Source organism: Nomascus leucogenys, chromosome 19, assembly GCF_006542625.1.
Source record: "Nomascus leucogenys isolate Asia chromosome 19, Asia_NLE_v1, whole genome shotgun sequence".
Taxonomy (NCBI): Eukaryota; Metazoa; Chordata; class Mammalia; order Primates; family Hylobatidae; genus Nomascus; species Nomascus leucogenys.
In genome coordinates this window covers 45,133,841-45,153,088 of record NC_044399.1, presented here as the reverse complement: position 1 = coordinate 45,153,088, position 19,248 = coordinate 45,133,841, and positions in this window count along the sequence as shown.

The window sequence follows — 19,248 nt, the reverse complement described above, 5'->3', positions numbered from 1 at the left end:
CATGATGACAGAAACTGCTTCTGACTTGTTCACCTCTGTACCTTAGGCTGGTAGCACTCAACAAAAATATGTTGAAGAAATAACTAAAGAAAGAATAAATGCAGTGGTTGTCACCGCCCACCTCAAAAGAAAGAAAAACCTTTCATTTCTAATTGTACCTTACACAACTGAAGTTTTCATGCACACATAAGGACTCTGGGTCAAGGACAATACTAGCCTAATGTAGTTTGTGAGATTGCTGTCCTAATTACTCCAGTATACATACATGTAATTTATTATTCATGCAGATGTTTTGCTCCTTATAATATAGGACAAAAGAAAAAGAACACTGTCTATCCCAGAAAAGTCTACTCAGGGCATGAACTTGTCCACTAAATATTGTTTATGCTGACCTCAACTCTTGCTTCTTAAATTTTATTACTTATTCAGAGTCTTGTTAAAGTAGAATTTATGTTACATGTAAACTCTTGTGATGTGGTTATTTTCTAACAACATTAAATGCTGACAAATAAAAACCTGTCTTGTATGACATACACAATGTTTGAGAAACTGATTAATGCCAAAATATGTCACTATTCTAAAACAAGAACTTAAGGGTTAGTAGACTGTTTTGCTTTCCAACCACATTACTGCATAGTAAAATGCATTGTCAAAAAGCACGTCTTTGAAAGGGCATTTCTTTTGTTGGTTTGCCTACTTTTACTGTAAGGCTAATTAGCCATGACAATTAGCATAGATGTAGGTCCTAAAAGACATAGGATTAACTGAAATGAAACCATCTCATGTCATTGTAATAAAGATGAAATATGAGACACAGCACAGGCAAAACGCTATACTTCCTCATGCTCACAGCCACCAAATATATCCTTTTGACACATGTCAGGGTGATAAACATTTTATGGGCTAGTTGATTTCTGTTTTTTATTTTGTAAGAAAGCTTGCACAATGACATTTTAATGCAGAAAATCTAAATGTATAAATTTTATACATTTCGAGGAAAACATTCAGGTACTATAAAATAATTCATAGGCAAAAAAAAATCTCAGTATGCAAATTTCAAAATTTATAACAAGAAAATCAACATGGAATCTTATTTCTGGACCACATGGATATTGTTGTACCACTCTTAAAGCAAATCAGAATTTCTCATTCATAGTCAAAAAACATAGATAGATCCTAAGCATGTAACAGAAGCATTTCCACACACTGGTTTCTATGGCCTAGTCTGTGTAGAAATCATCCACAAAATACATAAAGTACTTGAAAGAAGTGACCATTTGTCCTTTGGCACTTTGGATCTCTGCATTTCTTTAAAGGGCTTTCCTTTAGGGGGTTGTGTAATCAGTTTCTTCAGAATATGTATGTTTTGATTAATGAACACACTGGATTTTTGAAGGGACTAAACAGCAAAAGATGATGTTGCACTTGTTGCAAAAGTCATGATCACACCCATGAGAATAAGTTTCTTCTTTTTAATCAAGAATTAGGATGAATTCACAATGACCTAAGGGCATCATGTCATGTCTCATAGATTAGACTAGGCCCAAGAAAGATGTTAACGCTCAAGGCAGGGCCATTTTATGAATTCTCAAACCATCTTGGTATTTTACGCTCGTATAAATTTTTTTCCTTTCAGTTAAAGAAATCCATTTTTCCATGCTCTGTGGTATCTTTAAAGCTATATAAAAATGAGAAATTAATTTCTGCTGTTTGCCTCTAGAGCAACATGAATGTTTTAAAAATTACATTTAACTTCCATGCATGCAAAACATTATTTTCTGAAGAGAAAAACATTGTTAATGATGCTGTAACTACAGTCTTCTCCTAACCTGAGAAGGTCATTTCAAGAAGGATCACCTGCTATTCAAAAAAAAAATGCAGAATGAAGGCAGAACAGTCTAAATTACCTCTTGAGCATACTACTCTAATGACTGATAAATCTAGGGAAATTTACTGAAAAAAAACTTCATTTCAGGAGATTCCAATGATCAGTTTTACTGACTCATCAATGCCCTAATTATTCAATACATACCCTCACTACCAACCCCCACTCCTACCCTGTTTCTACTGGGAATAATCTCTATCATCAATTTGGTGCATGGTTTCATTATCATAATGTCTTTAAACAGGAACATTTCCAGAAACCATTACATTTTAGATAAATTTTACTGGCTTCAAAAAGATAAGATAAAACTCTGAGAACATCAAAATTTAGGAAATGGGCATAAATACACACCACAAATACACTGTTTTCATTATCTACATTTTCAAAAATTTTCGATAAGACCCTGAAAGTCTGTGGGGTCCCATGTTTTATTTTACTGATTGGTTGAGATAGCCTGCATCCATGAAGTGAAGAAAACTACGAAAATCAAGAATGCTCGTGATTTTTGTACATTGATTTTGTATCCTGAGACTTTGCTGAAGTTGCTAATCAGCTTAAGGAGATTCATGAGTGAACTCCCATTCACAATTGCTTCAAAGAGAATAAGATACCTAGGAATCCAACTTACAAGGGATGTGAAGGACCTCTTCAAGGAGAACTACAAACCACTGCTCAATGAAATAAAAGAGGATACAAACAAATGGAAGAACATTCCATGCTCATGGGTTGGAAGAATCAATATAATGAAAATGGCCATACTGCCCAAGGTAATTTATAGATTCAATGCCATCCCCATCAAGCTACCAATGACTTTCTTCACAGAATTGGAAAAAACTACTTTAAAGTTCACATGGAACCAAAAAAGAGCCCGCATCACCAAGTTAATCCTAAGCCAAAAGAACAAAGCTGGAGGCATCACGCTACCTGACTTCAAACTATACTACAAGGCTACAGTACCAAAACAGCATGGTACTGGTACCACAACAGAGACATAGATCAATGGAACAGAACAGAGCCCTCAGAAATGATGCCGCATATCTACAACTATCTGATCTTTGACAAACCTGACAAAAACAAGAAATGGGGAAAGGATTCCCTATTTAATAAATGGTGCTGGGAAAACTGGCTAGCCATATGTAGAAAGCTGAAACTGGATCCCTTCCTTACACCTTATACAAAAATTAATTCAAGATGGATTAAAGATTTACATGTCAGACCTAAAACCATAAAAACCCTAGAAGAAAACCTAGGCAATACCATTCAGGACATAGGCGTGGGCAAGGACTTCATGTCTAAAACACCAAAAGCAACGGCAACAAAAGCCAAAATTGACAAATGGGATCTAATTAAACTAAAGAGCTTCTTCACAGCAAAAGAAACTACCATCAGAGTGAACAGGCAACCTACAGAATGGGAGAACATTTTTGCAACCCACTCATCTGACAAAGGGCTAATATCCAGAACCTACAAAGAACTCAAACAAATTTACAAGAAAAAAACAAACAACCCCATCAAAAAGTGGGCAGAGGACATGAACAGACACTTCTCAAAAGAAGACATTTATGCAGCCAAAAAACACATGAAAAAATGCTCATCATCACTGGCCATCAGAGAAATGCATATCAAAACCACAATGAGATACCATCTCACACCAGTTAGAATGGCCATCATTCAAAAGTCAGGAAACAACAGGTGCTGGAGAGGATGTGGAGAAATAGGAACACTTTTACACTGTTGGTGGGACTGTAAACTAGTTCAACCATTGTGGAAATCAGTGTGGCGATTCCTCAGGGATCTAGAACTAGAAATACCATTTGACACAGCCATCCCATTACTGGGTATATACCCAAAGGACTATAAATCATGCTGCTATAAAGACACATGCACACGTATGTTTATTGAGGCATTATTCACAACAGCAAAGACTTGGAACCAACCCAAATGTCCAACAACGATAGACTGGATTAAGAAAATGTGGCACATATACACCATGGAATACTATGCAGCCATAAAAAAGGATGAGTTCATGTCCTTTGCAGGGACATGGATGAAAATGGAAACCATCATTCTCAGTAAACTATTGCAAGGACAAAAAACCAAACACTGCATGTTCTCACTCATAGGTGGGAATTGAACAATGAGAACACATGGACACAGGAAGGGGAACATCACACTCCGGGGACTGTTGTGGGGTGGGGGGAGGGGGGAGGGACAGCATTAGGAGATATACCTAATGCTAAATGACGAGTTAATGGGTGCAGCAAACCAACACAGCACATGGATACATATGTAACAAACCTGCACATTGTGCACATGTACCCTAAAACCTAAAGTATACTAATAAAATAAAAGAAAAAAGAAAACTATGAAAATCGTCAGCCTGCATGCCAACAGACAGGGATTGCATCATTAACCACATTTATGACTTGCACCAATATTTAACCCCTTTGCTATTCAAGTGTCATCATGGTACAATGAAACAGTTGAACTAAATTATTTCTAATGCCACTCTCTGTAGTACTTAAAACTAATAGCTATTAGAAGGATTCTTATCAAAAATTTCTTAATGTGACAACTAATTTTTCTATGAATATTTTTAAAGATAAAGCAAGAGGATAGTCACATATTTGCATATATATTAAAGAAAACTTCAGAAGCCTGAATTAATGAACAGTCCATGGAGGAAGTATTGTGTATGTATGGAAAAAGGGAAGTGTGTATTCTCTTTATTTTTATCTTCTGAATGTAAGAATGTTTATAACATGAGCATATGAACGTGGCAATGAAAAAAGTTAAACTTCTAGTTTTTAGCTCTGTGTGTAAGGAGCTTGGAGGTCACCACTCTTGTGTGGACAACAAATAAAAATCTGGAGTACAAAATCAACAACTCTTCTTGGATGCATAAGAGAGATGAGGACACAGGGCAAACTGTTGTCTCCAAAATTAGAGAGACAAATGAGTGAATAACGGAGTTGTAGCTTACCAGAGTAGACTCACAAGCAGAAACCACTCTGGGAACCACAAAATATAGTTCTGTTTCCATGTTTTTCCTGGATTTTGACTCACTAATATTCAATTTACTGTGTACCACTGTGTCAATCATCTTGGCCCATAGCCAAACACTGCTTCCATTATGGGGGAAAGATTAATAATAACAAACATCCACAAGTGGAGTAACCTATATTTAAAGGAAAAAAATGTTTCTATACATTTTATTTTCAATAACTTCATTTTATACAAGTAGCCATAAACTCTACTCAAGGTCCCAAGCCAGCAAGTTTTAGGAGGAACCTTAACTATGTTGTTGTAACCTTAACTATGGCTACACACACACACACACACACACAAGCACACCTCATCATAACCACTACAACTGGGCCAAGTGAACAATTTGGAATATAAAATACCAAATTCTGTTACTTACAAGAAAGCTAAAAAACAGATCGGAGAGAAATTCATTTAAAAGAAAAAATCACAATAAACAAATATCATCAAATGTTTTGTTTGTTTGTTTGTTTTTGAGACAGAGTCTCGCTCTGTTACCCAGGCTGGAGTGCAGTGGCACGATCCAGCTCACTGCAAGCTCTGCCTCCTGGGTTCATGCCATTATCCTGCCTCAGCCTCCCGAGTAGCTGGGACTACAGGCGCCCGCCATCACGCCTGGCTAATTTTTTTGTATTTTTAGTAGTAATGGGGTTTCACTGTGTTAGCCAGGATGGTCTCGATCTCCTGACCTCGTGATCTGCCCCCCTCGGCCTCCCAAAGTGCTGGGATTACAGGTGTGAGCCACTGCGCCTGGCCCCAGCTGTGAAATTTTAGGTTTACTATTTCTCTAAACCTCCATTATTTAATCAGCAAGATATACTAGTATGATCCCATCTTTCAGAGTATTGTATTGACTAAAGTAATATATGCGGAAGAGCTAGAACATAATAGTTTTTTTAATAAATGCTTTGCATGAAAATGTGTAGCTCAAACTGAGAAGCAGTTTCTGGACAATATTTTAATTATATAATACTTAATGTCATTCAAATCTGTTATATAAGTGCTTTGGCTCAGTAGGTCTTATAAAATAGCTAAATGAAACATCATCATCTTTGCCCTTCTTTTTGATTTTCAATTATTTACCCTTTTCATTTTGGCTACCAGTGGCTAAGTTTTTATTAGCCTCTAAAATCACCTGAGAAAACAACAAGAGGATTTGTTTGTACGTACTTCAAAATGTAATCAAGATTCTGATAATCTGCTCTGCTGAGAATCCCAAGACAACATAAGAAAGAAGGTGATGAATAAGGCATTGTTTCTGTTTGATCACATTTTCAACAAAACAGCAAATTTCAACATTGCTTAGCAGCTTAAAATTTTTAACAGTTTATATTTGTAATAGAAACAGGAAACTATTTCCAGAGACCTCTTTTTTCCTTGTTGAAACAAAGTCTGCATTTCTAGCCAGCTACATGGAAATCACATTTGGCCAAGCAGCAGTCAAGGAGGTATTAAATAATAAGCCTGGTTACAACAAAAGCTTTCAAGGGGTGGTCATTATCTGATTGCAATAGAATTGTTGATTTAGGAATTCAAACAGATTTTGATGACCCTGTAGTCTAGCCACTTGTTCTATGGAGAAATTTCTCCTGTAATGTACCCAAAGCGTCCCAATGAAGGAACCACATTAACTTCCTTCCAGGCAACCCATTCTATCTTGCTATGGCTCTGCAGCTCAGGTGAAGCTCAGGAAAACCAGACACTAAAAATTTTATAACAATAGAGTGACTTTACAAAATCTAGATATGCAGCTACTTAAAGACACAAGTGTGAGAAGTGGATTTCTAGAACTGTACTGTGTCTCAGTTAAGGTGCCTATTGCTGAAGCCTATGTTAGAAGTGATTCTACCACAACTACATAGTGAATCCTCTGAAGATGTTCATTCTTAGCAGACAAGCATGCCAAGTGCTGAAAATGACTAGGATTTCCTTTGGCTTTAGGGGCTCCAAGAGATGGTTCAGCCTGCTATTTGAGCCTGGATTTCAGAGGAAAAGAGAGATTCCTGCTCTTCTTTCTTTTACTTTGTCTAGCTTAGCCAATACCTAATTACCCAATTGGGACATGAAGTTTGTGGAGCCCAGTCCTACACCAAGAGGTGTGTGAGATGTGAAGCAAGGCAGACCTCTCCCTAGGTCTCCAATTCTGTAAAAGGAAGACCCATTTAGGTGTCATGCTCATCCCCAACAAAGAAAAAACTGGAAAACGTACCATGACACAGGTTTTCCTGCCTGCTGGCTTAAGAATTAGGAAGATTGGTGACTTTGTTATTGTGTAGTGTGCATCCAACATACATATGAGGATGTATAGCCACATTATTGGTTGGTTGAGCCTAAGGAGTTGATGAAAATGAAGAGTGAAATAATTCCTAGCACCAAACATATTTCTATTAAGTTGAGTAAACATTGTCTGCAGGAAGCTCTGCCTAACTCTGTAAGTAGATTTTCTATTTTTTTCATTGCTATTATTATATGGATGGTTTCATATGAGTCATTTTCACACAGCTGGATTCCAGATTGTCAGGGGCGAAGAATCTGCCTTATAAATCTTTCTGACCAAAATATGATCTAGTTACAATCTGTAGCATATAGTAGCTATCCAATAAGTTTATAATTTTTTAATTGAATGAAAGCACATTTTTCTTTAAAATTTACCTTGAAATGCACCTTGGTATTGCTCTTTTTTATTACTTCTCATCTGTTCTTTTAACATTTTTCTTGTATGTTTCACCATAATAATTTGAATTTACTTTAGTGTTCTTTTGCATATCTGAAGGTTCTTGCCTATCAGATCTTGTCATCTTAAATTATCATAAAGAACATGGCTGGACGCAGTGGCTCATGCCTGTAATCCCAGCACTTTGGGAGGCTGAGGTGGGCAGATCACAAGGTCAGGAGATAGAGACCATCCTGGCTAACACTGTGAAACCCCGTCTCTATTAAAAATACAAAAGGTAGCTGGACATGGTGGCACGGGCCTATAGTCCCAGCTACTCGGGAGGCTGAGGCAGGAGAATCCCTTGAACCTGGGAGGCGGAGGTTGCAGTGAGCCGAGATCATGCCACTGCACTCCAGCCTAGGTGACAGAGGGAGACTCTGTCCCAAAAAAAAAAAAAAAAACAGAACATACACTTTAAAGACAGGGAATATATCTTCTTTTTCTTTTTATAACCCATTAGTTTATGTAAGACCCTTCTCTTAAAAGATGATGAAGTTTGCAGAGTATAAAACTGATTGGCAAACCCCCTTCCCTCATTTCAACCCTACACTTCCAGTCCTGCATCCCTGTTCTTACACAATTCTACCTGCCATGGTTCACTGTTCTAGTATGCACTGGATTCCAGCTGGGCTAACCTGAAACTTTCCCCTTGGATTTTTGGTTTTACTACTAGAGAGAGTTTTTGTTTAATACAAAACCTGGGAGGTGTAAGCATAAATGTTCCATGTGACCAAGTTTCCAGCCACGACGACATGGTCTGAAAGAATTAAGCCAAAACACAAAAAGTCAGATAACGAAATGCTAACAAAGAATATCTTGAGAGCATTCACATCCTTAGCTGCCATCTTCACACAGGTCCAGCTAAGTCCCTGACATTCCTGTGATTAGTTTATTTCATTCATTGAATAAATAGTCAGTGAGCACCTACTATATGCAAGGCACTTTGCTAAGCATTGGAGATTTAACCGTGATCAAGACAAATTTGATCCTTACCCTCACAGGGTTTGTGGGCCATTAAATCTGCTTCCTCCCACCAATGTCACCACTTTTTTGCTGAAATTAGTTTGAATGGAACCCAAAAAATTTCTAACTTATGCTACATTATGAGATAAACTTCTGTGGACTAGCTTGTGAAATTAATCATTATCTTAATTTTTATGACAAAATCTACTTTCTAAACAACTAGGTTATCAAAAATTTTGGATCCTGATTTATGCCCAAATTGCTTAAAATTCTCCTAGAGAAAACTAGAACATCAATTTCTGACTTGCTCAAGGCCTAAGCAATCTCAAATTTTGCTTTTACTAATTCTCAAGAAAATCCTGTGTTTATGTATAATGTGATACAACACGTAGTTTTGCTTCAAGCAATTCTATTTTATTTCCCTACACGAACTATTCAGGAAGCTAATATAGAATTTAATTCTTTTTCCAACCTGGGCTCTTTTAAAACAAAACATAAAAGCTCTATGCCTGTAGGTGATATTAGATCACATCTCCAAGGCCCTCCTACATTTGAAGATGATAATAATAATGACCTCTGTTTTTACCATATAATAATGTTAGGCAAGGAAAACTGATTCATCTTTTACAATGCAACATTTCCAAAGTCAGATATGAGGATGTAATTCCCTTGCTTACTATTTCATTAGAATCCCATTGCCTACAAGGTAAAGCTTCAACCCTTTACAATGGCATAATGTCATTTTGCCTAGCCATTGCCTTCATTTTTAGCCTCTTCTCATTTATTCACCCATCTTCACTCATTCTTTACACATCACTTGTAAACTTTACCTTGGCCACACTGAGCCTCTCAGTTTCCACAAACTCACAGTAGTAACTCACATACAAGCAAATTGGCAACTGTTTTTTCTGCTTGCAATAACATCCCTCCATTCTTGAAGGTCTGGAGCACTATGATTCAAATATCCCTCCTTCTGTGAAACCTTCCATAAGCCATCTCATTGGTATACCAAGAAAAATTCATTCATCTTATTTAACCATTATCGGACTTTGGTCATAATTATCACAGAATTTATTCCACTATATTAGCTCTTGCCTACTGTATTAGGCTGGGCATCCTTGAGGGGAAGAACTGTGTTTTGTTTTGTTGAGGCATGGCCAGACTGCTTCTTTAAGCAGGACCCTAATTCACTCCTTCTCATGGGGTGGGTTTTCCCAGCCAGGGCTTCTGGCCACCCCCACCCATGTTCCGCAACAAAGTTTTAATTTCTTCCTGGGATGGGGTGCCTGGAGGTGGGACGGGACAGGCTGCCACCTTGGCTGTTTGGGCATCTCAGCTGGTACAGCCTGTGGGCCTTGGAGAGCCCAAACTGATTGGGAGCTGAAGGGATCGCAACACACAGAACTGCTCTACCAAAAAGCAGCCAGACTGCTTCTTTAAGCGGGTGCCTGATCCCATTCCTCCTGACTGGGTAAGACCTCCTAAATAGGGTCTCTAGCCACTTCCTAGAGGCACATTCGGAATGACATGTCACTACTCCCCTGAGATGGAGCTTCCAAAGGAAGGGGCAGGTTGCCATCTTTGCTGTTTTGCAGTCTTCACTGGTGATACCTCCAAGTACTGGAAAAACTGAGGTGACTAAGGTCTAGAGTGGACCCCCAGCCAACCACAACAGCCACATGGAAAACTGGCCAGACTGTAAAAGAAAAACAAACTAACAGAAAACACAACGACAACAAAATCATGAAAACCCCATCCAAAGGTCAGCAACCTCAAAGATCAAAGGTAGATAAGCCCACAAAGATGAGAAAGAATCAATGCAGAAATGCCAAAGACTCAAAAAGCCAAAGTGTCCCTTTTCCTCCAAATGATTGCAACACCTCTCTAGCAAGGGCTCAGAACTGGGCTGAGACTGAGATGGCAGAAATGACCAAAATGAGCTTCAGAATGTGAATAAAAATGAACTTCACTGAGCTAAAGAAGCATGTTGTAACCCAATGCAAAGAAGCTAAGAATAAAGATAAAACAATACAGAAGATAACAGCCAAAATAGCTATTGTATAGAGGAACATAACAAACCTGAGAGAGCAGAAAAACACACTACAAGAACTTCTCAATGCAATCACAAGGATTAATAGCAGAATAGACCAAGCAGAGGAAAGAATCTCAGAGCTTGAAGACTATCTTTCTGAAGTAAGACAGGCAGACAAGAATAGAGAAAAGAAGAATGAAAAGGAATGAACAAAACCTCTGAGAAATATGGGCTTATGTAAAGAAATCAAATCTATGACTGACTAGGGTACCTGAAAGAAATGGGGAGAATGGAACCAATTAGGAAAACATACTTCAGGACATCATCCAGAAGAACTTCCCCAACCTAGCAAGACAGGCCAACATTCAAATTCAGGAAATGCAGAGAACCCCAGTAAGACATTTCATGAGAAAATCATCACCAAAACATAATCACCAGATGATTCTCCAAGGTCAAAATGAAAGAAAAAATGTTAAGGTCAGCCAGAAGGAAAGGTCAGGTCACGGACAAACGGAAGCCTATCAGACTAACAGTAGAAACTCTACAAGCCAGAAGAGATTGGGGGCCAATATTCAACATTCTTAAAGAAAAGAATTTCCAACCCAGAATTTCATATCCTACCAAACTAAGCTTCATAAGTAAAAGAGAAATAAGATCCTTTTCAGACATGCAAATGCTGAGGGAATTCGTAACCACCAAACCTGCCTAACAAGAGCTCCTGAAGGAAGCTCTAAATATTGAAAGGAAAAGCTATTACCAGCCACTACAAAAACACACCAAAGAACAAAGTGACACTATGAAGCAACCACATAAATAAGTCTGCAAAATAACCAGCTGACATCATGATAACAAGATCAAATCCACATATAACAATACTAACCTTAAATAAAAATGGGCTAAATGTCCTAATTAAAAGACACAGAATGGCAAGCTGGATAAAGAACCAAGACATATAGGTATGCTGTCTTCAAGACACCCATCTCACATGCAAAGACAGACGTAAGCTCAAAATAAAGGGATAGAGGAAATTTACCAAGCAAATGGAAAACAGAAAAAATTATTGGTTGCAATCTTAGTTTCTGACAAAACAGACTTTAAAACCAAGAAAGATCAAAAAAGACAAAGATGGGCATTACATAATGGTAAAGGATTCAATTCAACAAGAAGAGCTAACTATCCTAAATATATATGTACCGAATGCAGGAGGACCCAGATTCATAAAGCAAGTTCTTAGAGCCCTACAAAGAGACTTAGACTCCCACACAATAATAGTGGGAGACTTTCACACTCCACTGACAATATTAGACAGACCATTGAGACAGAAAATTAACAAAGATACTCAGGTCCAGAACTCAGTTCTGGATCAAGTGGACCTGATAGATATCTACAGAACTTTCCACCGCAAAACAACAAAATATACAGTTTTCTCATCACCACATGGCACTTACTCTAAAATTGATCACATAATCCGAAGACACTCCTCAGCAAATGCAAAAGAACTGAAATCACAACAGTCTCTTGGACCACAGTACAATAAAATTAGAATTCAAGATAAGGAAACTAACTCAAAACCATACAACTACATGGAAATTGAACAATGTGTTCCTGAATGACTTTTGGGCAAATAATGAAATTAAGGCAGAAATCAAGAAGTTGTTTGAAACTAATGAGAACAAAGCCACAATATACCAGAATCTCTGGGATGCTGCTAAAGCAGTGTTAAGAGGGAAATTAATAGCACTAACTGTTCACATCAAAAAGTTAGAAAGATATCAAGTTAACAACCTAACATCACGACTGAAGGAACTAGAGATCCAAGAGCAAACAAACCCCAAAGCTAGCAGAAGACAAGAAACATCAAGATCAGCGCTGAACTGAAGGAGATAAAGACAAGACAATCCCTTTAAAAAAAAATCCAGGAGCTGATTTGTTGAAAAAATTAATAAAATAGATAGACTGCTAGCTAGACAATGAAGAAGAAAAAAGAGAAGATTCAAATAAACACAATCAGAAATGATAATAGGGATATCACCACTGACCTCGTAGAAATATAAACAATCTGAGAATACTGTAAACACCTCTATGCACATAAACTAGAAAATCTAGAAGAAATGGATGAATTCTTGGACATATACATCCTCCCAAGACTGAATCAGGAAGAAATTGATTCCCCGAATAGACCAATAATGAGTTCTGAAATTGAGGCAGTAATAAATAGCCTACAAACCAAAATAAACCCAGGAACAGATGGATTCACAACTGGATTCTACCAGAGGTACAAAAAAAGAGCTGGTATGATTCCTATTGAAACTATACCAAAAAATTGGGAAGAGGGACTCCTCCCTAACTCATTCTAGAAAACCAGCATCATCCTGATACCAAAACCTGGCAGAGACACAACAGAAAAAGAAAACTTCAGGCCAATATCCTTGATGAACATTGGTGCAAATATCCTTAACGCATAGGAAGAGAGAAAGTCAAACTATTTTTGTTTGCAGATGACATAATCCTATAGCTGGAGAACCCCACCATCTCATCCCAAAAGCTTCTTAAGCTGATAAACAACTTCAGCAATGTCTCAGGTACCAAATCAATGTGCGAAAATCACTAGTATTCCTACACACCAGCACCAGGCAAGTCAAGAGCCAAGTCACGGATGAACTTCCATTCACAATTGCTACAAAAAGAATAAAATGCCTAGGAATACAGCCAACAAGAGAAGTGAAGGACCTCTTCAAAGAGAGCTACAAACCACTGCTCAAAGAAAACAGAGAGGACACAAATGGAAAAATATTCCATGCTCATGGATAGGAAGAATCAATATCATAAAAATGGCCATACTGCCCAAAGCAATTTATAGATTCAGTGCTATTCCCGTTATCTACCATTGACATTCTTCACAGAATTAGAAAAAACTATTTTAAAATTCATATGGAACCAAAGAAGAGTCCAAATAGCCAAGGCAATCCTAAGCAAAAAGAACAAAGATGGAGCGATCCCACTATCCAACTTCAAAGTATACTACATGGCTACAGTAATCAAAAAAGTATGGTACTGGTATGAGAACAAACACACAAACCAATGGAACAGAATAGAGAACCCAGAAATAAGAATACACACCTACAACCACCTGATCTTCGACAAACATGACAAAAACAAGCAATGGGGAAAGGACTCCCAATTCAATAAAGTGCTGGGAGAACTGGCCAGCCACATGCAGAAAATTGAAACTGGACCCTTTCTTTACACGATATACAAAAATCAACTCAAGACGGATTGAGTACACATTCAGTATTGCACATGTATCCCTGAACTTAAAATAAAAGTTAGAAAGAATAAATAAATAATAAAGTTAAAAAAAGAACTATGTTTCATTAATCTTTGAACTACCATTGTCTAACCCAGTGTCATGAATATTGGTACCCACTAAAGAGAAGGAAAAAAAACAAGGGAATTTTTGGTGTGATTCCAAATAAGACAATAGCTGGCTGGCTTAAGCTATTCTGGATGAGAGTAGGAGGCAAACTAAAGTTTAACCAATTAAGATGCAGTGTAGATTTGAAGTGTGACAAACTATCTCCACTGGCCCAGATAGAAATAGAGTCATCATTCTGTTTGGCCTACAACCATAACCAGGAGATCTGGAAGGAAGTGCCACGATTCTCAAAGATGTAGCATCTTATAAGAGTTGAAAATATATACTCTACATTCAGATAGTTCAAGTCAATCCTTGGGGCTTCGGAGGAGCCCCACACTCTTGCATAAGTTATTTAACTCTCTGACTCTCTGTGACTATTAATAATGGAAGTAATATGAGAATCTACCATACGATGTTTGGTGAAGACTAACGAAATAATATATGTATGTTGTTTAACATATTGCCTGACATTTGGCAAGTGCTTAGATATTAACTGTAATCATCATTATTATTATCATCAGCATTATCATACTCCTCACATGAGACAGTCCCTCATTTTATAAATGAATGAATTGAGTTTTAGGCAACTTTTCTCAGCACTAGTGCTAGAATATTGCTATCACTTAGAACATGCAATAAGTAATTTATTTCTAATGTCAAGTATTAGATTAGTGATATCTAATATTTACAAAATGTAAAATAATTTACTTTAGGCAAACAATATTTTCTTTTTAAACTTTAGATTCAGGGGATACATATGCTTGTTTATTACATGGGCATATTGCATACTGTTGAGGCCTGGGCTTCTAAGTGTACCTGTTACCCAAATAGTGAGCTTTGTAACCAATAGGAAATTTTTCAACCCTCACCCCCCACCTCCTTTTGGAGTCCCTAGTATCTATTTTTCCATCTTTATGTTCATGTGTCCCCATTGTTTAGTTCTCACTTATAGGTGAGAACATGTGGTATTTGGTTTTCTGAGTTAATTCAATTGGGATAATGGCCTCCAGCTCCATCCATGTTACTACAAAGGGCATGGTTTCATTCTTTTTAATTACTACATAGTATTCCATGGTGTATATGTACCACAGTCTTTATCCAGTCAACCAATGATGGACACTTACGTTGGTTCCACGTATTTGCTATTGTGAATAGTGCTCCAATGAACATACAAGTACAGGAGCCTTTTTGATATAATGATTCTTTTTCTTTCAAGTAAATACCAAGTAGTGGGACTGCTAGGTCAAGTGGTAAACCAATGTTTAGTTGTTTGATAAATCTCCATACTGTTTTGCATAGAAGTTGAACTAATTTAAATTCCCATCAACAGTGTATAAGCATTCCCTTTTCTCTGTATCCATGCCAAACTCTGTTGTTTTTTGACTTTTTTATAATAGCCATTCCGACTGGTATAAGATTGTATCACATTATGGTTTTAATTTCCATTTCTCTGTTCATTAGTAACATTGAGCATGTTTTCACATGTATTTCTTCTTTCGAGAAATGTCTGCTCATGTCTTTGCCCAGTTTTTAACTATAATGACAAACATTTTCAAATGGTTCAACTTAATACTAGTTTCCAGATAATTAACTTTAAAATACAAAATAAACTACATTTAGGATTAAACCTATAATAATATCATTCTTTCATTCTTGGATTTATTATGATAAAATAAAAATAAATTTAGGCTCTACCCTGGGGCCCAACAGTATCTGTAAAGCACCTCAGGTGATTTCAATGTGGAAATATCTTATACTTCCTTATATTTAAGAGAGCCACTGCTTTCTGCTTTCTCACATGGAAAAGAAATGAAGACAGTGAAATGGCATCTGAGGTGCCATGACTGGTTTAGCTCAGTGATTTGCAATCATCACGTGGAGGACGTCAACACACAAATTCCAGCCCCCAACCCAGACCATGTAAATCATATTGATAATGAATGAAGTATTACGTTAGTCAACTAGCTCACTTCTAAGGCAAAAGCATTTTTTCTTTTTGCCACTGATGGCAAAATAAGGTACTATTAGGCTGACATTACTAAATAAATGTATTTCATGGTTTCTGTACATTTAAAATGTGTTTTTCCACATATCTTCAAATCTGTCAAAAGCAATTGGATGGGCCATGTTTAAAATAGTTACAAAGGTAACCTTGCAACTACTTAGGATGAATAATTTTATCTTCTATGTACAAATAAGAGTTCATTATTAAGTGGGCTATAAAACTTCAGTACCTATTCCATAAGTGTCTGATGACAATTACCTCCGTGATGAGGCTGAAGAAATATATCCCTATCATATTTATATGATTATTAATATGGCTATTGTCCTTAGAAATCTAATTTGCCCACAATGCATTTCAAACATCTAGTTAAACAAAATTATTTTTTCTGAATCCTGGATAAAATTCTTATCTTTCACAATTACATAGCAGTTTCAAAATGTGGTGTTTATTCAGTTGTTTATTGCTTTAAATAGGACTTCATTGAGAAAAATGTCTATATAAATTTATTTTTAAAGTTCTCTAGAGGTCAGACTTTAGCATAATCAATGCTTACACCTCTTGAGAGCTAACTAAGCCTTTATGAACTTATCAAATTTGTGCCGGTTTCAGATATTGACAACTGTGCAAACCATCATGAAGATTAGGATTTGCTAACAGGCAGTTTTTCATTTACTTGTCATAAGACAACACTTTTCTCCATGCTTTTTATAGTAATAAAATGTCTCCTAATGTAAGGTCAGAGGAAGGAGAAGATTTGGGACTGGTGGGGAAGGCAGTAGATTCTGGACGATGGTATTTTTAGATGCCAGCAACTAATTTTATCCATTGTTCTCATCCCACACTTTGACTCAGTCGGAATATTGCTATTAGACTTGTTATTGATCCAATTGGCATTCTATTTCAACTTTGGAATGAAGAAAATGGACGTAAATTATTTGTCTTTTAATCTAAATGATACTTGGTAATTACTTGAGTGGGACACTTATTTTCAAGATCTTTAAACTCCATGATTTTAGTCATTCAGCCAAAGTTTGTAGGTACTAGAAGATAATCTATGGCTATTTATGTACTTATTTATTTATTTTGCATGGAAAGAAATGAATACCAAAGTCGTTCTTCACATATTTCAGTTGGTCAAGTAAGCATATTCTATTTTCTTCATATTAAAAGGTGACTTGTTTAATACATTTCCTTGGCTTAAAAGTTAGGAATCAAAAAGCACCCATTAACTCGTCATTTAGCATTAGGTGTATCTCCTAATGCACACCAACATGGCACATGGATACACATGTAACAAACCTGCACATTGTGCACATGTACCCTAAAACTTAAAGCACAATAATAAAAAAAAAGCACAAGGTCAGAAAACAGAGGTACAGGAAATGGAATTGAAATGATTGTTATCAGGCAGTCCAGAAATAAAGCAAATAATGTCTTGGATTTTAAAATCTAATTCAACTTTTACTCACTGCTTCATAATTAAAATGTTCCTTTGAAACTAAAATTTACTTCTCCTTATTTGCAAGGTACTTAGTGATTAGGGTTTTATTTTCAGTCTGCCAAATTATACATGTTCATGGCACTGACAACCCTCTAAATAGTAACACTTTTATTAATGAAGTTCAATTTTCTATTAAGAACTAAAAGTAGATGCAAGGATTAACCAGAAAGGAGACAAGAAGCACCAGAAGGAAGGAAGGAGAGGGTTCAAGGCAGTTCACCCAGCCAGGGACTAAGAGCCAGGAAAGCCTGGATGCAGAAAAACATAAAGAGAGAAACCCCCAGGGCTCCAAAACAGGCTTTTATAATCTTGGCTATGGGAAAGACCCACTAGAACCTCGGGCAAGACATATGGAGCTGCCTAAAGATTGGACAGAGATGTTGCTCCAGAAAGAGAACCCACACAGATTCCCACAGGCATACAAGCCTGCAGTAGCCTCAGCCAGGCACCATTTGAGAGCCTAGACGCTAGGGATCTACAGACACAGGTGCTGCTGTATTACTCCAAGGAGGGAGAGGGGAGAGGAAGAGGGGAGATTGGGCATTCCCACATACCCCCGGGACGGTGCCAAATACCCTGCTGTGGGAACTAGAAAAACAAGAACAAACCAAACCCAATGTTAGCAGAAGAAAAGAAATAACAAAGATCACAGCAGAACTGAATGAAATTTAGACTGAAAAACAATTCAAAGAATCAATGAAACAAAAAGTTGATTCTTCAAAAATATAAACATTGACAAACCACTAGCTAGACTAACCAAGAAGAGAGAAGATAGAAACACAATCAGAAATAAAAAAGGAGATATTAAAACTGATGCCACAGAAATACAAAAGATCACCGGAGACAATTATGAACAACTGCACACTCACAAACTAGAAAACCTAGAGGAAATGGATAAATTCTTGGAAACATACAACCATCATTTTTAATTGCTTTCAGCAAGAGTTTTATTTATGGTAACTTGTCCTCAATGCTTGCCAGCAACAGAAAAGCAAGTCATAAAAATCATTAAATATTTGAAAAATAGGATCTAAAGAAGTAAACTGGGAAAAGTAGATATTTTATAATAATTGCCTTTTTTACATAAAAGGATGATTCACAATTAGTAGAGCTTGTTTAGTTAGAAATATTTGTACATCTCTATCCTAACTGTATGCCCTGCTTCCCAGGTGGCCACTGGCACATAATCCCAAGTTAGAAAAAGAAAATTATTATCCAGGCCTTGAAAGAGAGCCCAGGTAATTGGCCCCATCTGAACACTGAAGCCATAGCCTTGGCTTTCTCAGCAGCATGTGTTGACCAACTAAGCCAATCAGCAAAATTGAGCACCACTGGCAGGTTATTTCCACTGAAGGAAAAAGGCTAATTTTTATCCCTAACTTCAACCAAAACAAAGTTACATGCACCAAAGATGCATACACACAATGCTCACTGATAAATGTAGGTGAAAGGACTGAATTAGAAAAATTTATTTTCCTCATCAGCATAATAAATTACTCAGACAAGTCTCACTATTGAATGCCAAAACCACTGGGTGAAAGGTTTGGAAGTAACAAGATATTTACATGATATTCATATCATCCTACAGAGTACATATAAAATGCAAAGGGAAAATTCCACTTTAAAATTCAGTGATTTTTACATTTAAAACCTAAATCAAGTATGCAAACTTGTCATCACCAA